At 42.6% G+C, this 4193-nt stretch overlaps 1 non-coding gene across 1 annotated transcript; it reads left to right on the top strand.

The window, feature by feature from the left end:
* The first annotated feature begins 3857 nt into the window (after nt 1-3857).
* LOC112724420 (small nucleolar RNA R71) lies at nt 3858-3964 on the top strand. Its single transcript, XR_003163583.1, has one exon. It is a non-coding gene; the product is annotated as a small nucleolar RNA R71 (small nucleolar RNA).
* The last annotated feature ends 229 nt before the right edge of the window (nt 3965-4193 follow it).

Genomic DNA, 4193 nt, shown 5'->3' with positions numbered 1-4193 from the left:
ATGTCCATGCATGTTTTGTTGAATCTTTCCATGTAGTTGCAGAGGCTCTCCCGATCTCCTTGCTTGATCCCCAGTAGACTGGGGCATGCTTGGCTTTATCTTTCTGGATGGAGAATCTGGCCAGGAACTTTTTGGCCAGGTCGTCGAAGTTTGGGATGGACTTTGGAGGTAAGTTGTCGAACCATCGGATTGCTGTCTTCGTGAGAGTTGTTGAGAAAGCTTTGCAGCGAACGGCGTCTGAGGCGTCGGTAAGGTACATTCTGCTTCTGAAATTGCTGAGATGGTGGTTGGGATCTATGGTACCATCATATAAAGTCATATCTGGGAGTTTGAAGTCCTTTGGGATTTTGGTTTTCATGATCTCTCTAGTGAATGGATCCTGTTCTTTACGTGAGCTTTCCTTAGGAGTGATCCGAGGGGCCTTCGATTTGAGATCGGCTTCCAATTGCTGTAATTTTTCTTCCAATTCTCGACGTCGCCGTATCTCTCTTTGTAGATCCTTCCCGATTTCTCGTTGTTGTTGGGTTTCTTTTTCAAGTTGCTTCAAGCAATCTTGAAGTACTTATATTGCCCCCGGGTTTGTTGGATTTTTGTCTCCGTTGGACTCTGGGGTGTTTTTTAGTGGGGTGTCCGCGTTTTTGTGCGGCGTTCTGTTTTCTAGATCTGAATCGTGATCGTTGTCATGGTTGTCCGCCATGGTGTTGGGATGACTTCTAGGTTCCCCGGCAACGGCGCCAATGTTTCGAGGGTTACCTGAAACTGTAGGTCGATCTCGGATGAGATCTTCTGTGCTGGTCGGAACCGATGTGTCTGGCTGGTGAATGGAGGCCAGAGCTGGTACGTCCGACTTGTTTGGACTTAGACGTGCTGTTGATCCTCTGTCACCGAAGGGTGGGGGGTACCTGCAAGAGACTCCGATGCTTAAGTTAGCATGGGTATTAAACAGGTGTTATGTAGAATCAGAGTATGAGTTATACCTGGGTGCTCCAGTGTATTTATAATGGTGTGATAGTGACCTTTTTAGATAAGATAAGTTAGTTATGTTATCTTATCTTTATCTTTTGAGTTGAGGTCAGCTTATCTTCAAGGGAACTGCCCTTATCTCTATAGGCTCGTACGGCCTGTGGATTTGGGTCGTGTTCCTCTATTTGGGCCCTTTATTGGGCTCTCCTGTTGATTTGGCCGACCTCTTTGAGAAGAGGTCGGGTAGCCTGACCTGAAGAGGTCGGTTGCTTTGTCGCCAATCATCCCAGGTCGGGTAGCTCGACCCAGGGTATGAACAGACACCAAACTTAAAATTTTTAGAAAATCAAACACAAATTTTCGAAAATATAAAGAAAAACACAAAGAAGACACCAAACTTAGAATTTTTAAAGATCAAGAAAGAACTAAGAACATGCAAATTCGAAAAACCGAAAGAAAATAACAGCATGCAATTGACACCAAACTTAAAATATAAAACTAAACTCAAATAAAAGACTCTAAACCAAAATAAATTATTCCTAATCTAAGCAACAAAATAAACCGTCAGTTGTCCAAACTCGAACAATCTCCGGTAACGGCGCCAAAAACTTGGTGCACGAAATCACAATCACACTTTTGCAATTCCACACAACTAACCAGCAAGTGCACTGGGTCGTCCAAGTAATACCTTACGTGAGTAAGGGTCGATCCCACGGAGATTGTCGGCTTAAAGCAAGCTATGGTTATCTTGTAACTCTTAGTCAGGATATCAATAATTCTCATATTTAATTGTAAAAAGTAAAAGAACATGAAATAAATACTTGTTATGCAGTAATGAAGAACAGGTTGAGGTTTTGGAGATGCTTTGTCTTCTGAATCTCTGCTTTCCTACTGTCCTCTTCTTCATGCATGCAAGGCTCCTTCCATGGCAAGCTTTATATTGGGCATCACCGTTGTCAATGGCTACTTCCCGTCCTCTCAGTGAAAATGTTCCAAATGCGCTGTCACCGCACGGCTAATCATCTGTCGGTTCTCGATCATGTCGGAATAGGATCCATTGATCCTTTTGCGTCTGTCACTACGCCCAACACTCGTGAGTTTGAAGCTCGTCATAGTCATCCCTTACCAGATCCTACTCAAAATACCACAGACAAGGTTTAGACGTTCCGGATCTCAGGAATGGCCGCCAATAATTCTAGCTTATACCACGAAGACTCTGATCTGAATCATGAGGCTAAGAGATATTCATTCAATCTAAGATAGAACGGAGGTGGTTGTCAAGCACGCGTTCATAGGTGAGAATGATGATGAATGTCACGGATCATCACATTCATCAGGTTGAAGTGAGAATGAATATCTTAGAATAGAAGCAAGCGTGATAGAATGGAAAACGGTAGTAATTGCATTAATTCATGAAGGACAGTAGAGCTCCTCACCCCCAACAATGGGGTTTAGAGACTCATGCCGTAGAAGATACAATATGAAACGTGTAGAATGTCATGAGGTACAATATGAATTACTAAAAGTAGTTTTTATAGTAAACTAGTGACCTAGGGTTACAGAAAATGAGTAAGCTAGGGTGTTTAGTGTAAAAATCCACTTCCGGGGCCCACTTGGTGTGTGATTGGACTGAGCATTGAAGCTTTCATGTGTAGAGACATTTCTTGGAGTTAAACGCCAGTTTAGGCGTTTAACTCCAGCTTTTATGCCAGTTCTGGCGTTAAACGCCAGAATTCTTAAGCTGACTTGGAACGCCGGTTTGGGCCATCAAATATTGGGAAACGTATGGACTATTATATATTGCTGGAAGGCCCAGGATGTCTACTTTCCAACGCTATTGAGAGCGCGCCGATTGGGCTACTGTAGCTCCAAAAAATCCACTTTGAGTGCAGGAAGGTCAGAATCCAACAGCATCTGCAGTCCTTTTTCAGGCTCTGAATCAGACTTTTGCTCAGGTCCCTTAATTTCAACCAGAAAATACCTGAAATCATAGAAAAACACACAAACTCGTAGTAAAGTCCAGAAAAGTGAATTTTAAATAAAAACTAATAAAAATATAATAAAAACTAACTAAAATCTACTGAAAATATACTAAAAATAATGCCAAAAAGCGTATAAATTATCCGCTCATCAGTATCCCACTTGAAATTCTAGCCTCTTAATGGTGTCTCCCTGATTTTTGATATTGGCTCGAACCTCCTCTTTGAACACCTTGTTCTCTTGGAGTTCCTTATATATGCCTTCAAGTAGGGTCTCAATCCTTGAGAGTCTATCTTCGGATGATGGTGAGTTGGAGTTGGAGGGATGAGAATGGCCATTTTGGTTTTGATATGGATGTTGAGAGGTGTTGTTAGGTGGGTGCTGATATGATCTCTGTGTGAAATATTGGTGAGCTGCATTGTTGTTGGGGTTGTAACGTCTCTGATCCTGGCCTTGATCTTGTTGATTTCCCCATCCAAAGTTTTTGTTTCCTCCAACCAGGATTGTAAGTTTTGGAGTATGGATCATGGGTCTGCCTAGGTGAGTTTTCAATGTAGTTGGCTTGTTCCTGCTCACCCTCTGCTTCTGCATTCACTCCTTCTTAGGTTGCTGATGAGGTGGTGATTGCTGCTACTTGGTTCCTCTCCATCTTCTTGGTAAGGTCAGCCAACTACTTGGTAATCAGCTTGTTCTGGGCCAGCAGTGCATCCACATTGTTCATCTCCATTACTCCTCTAGTGTTGCCTCTTTCAGAAGCATAGAAATAGTCATTCTCAGCTACAGTCTCAATAACATCTATGGCTTCTTCAATGGTCTTCTTCTTGTTCAGGGATCCCCTAGATGAGTGGTCTACTGCCTTCTTTGATTCGTAAGAAAGACCTTCATAGAAAATGTATAACTGCACCCATTCATTGAACATATCTGGCGGGCACCTTCTTGTCAAGTCCTTAAACCTCTCCCATGCTTCATAGAGAGTTTCACCATCTTGTTGCCTGAAGGTTTGTACCTCAGCTCTTAACCTGTTGATTCTTTGAGGAGGATAGAATCTCGCCAAGAATTTGTTCACCACATCTTCTCAGGTTGTTAAACTCTCCTTCGGGAAGGATTCCAGCCATTTAGATGCTTTGTCCTTGAGTGAAAAGGGAAACAGAAGCAGTCTATAGGTGTCAGGATGAACACCATTAGACTTCACAGTATCGCATATCCTCAGGAATGTGGTTAGATGTTGATTGGGGTCTTCTTGGACACTT

This window comes from Arachis hypogaea, chromosome 11 (genome assembly GCF_003086295.3).
Source record: "Arachis hypogaea cultivar Tifrunner chromosome 11, arahy.Tifrunner.gnm2.J5K5, whole genome shotgun sequence".
Classification (NCBI taxonomy): domain Eukaryota; kingdom Viridiplantae; phylum Streptophyta; class Magnoliopsida; order Fabales; family Fabaceae; genus Arachis; species Arachis hypogaea.
Note: the sequence above shows the minus strand (reverse complement) of the source record. Positions and strands in the feature narration are given on the sequence as shown.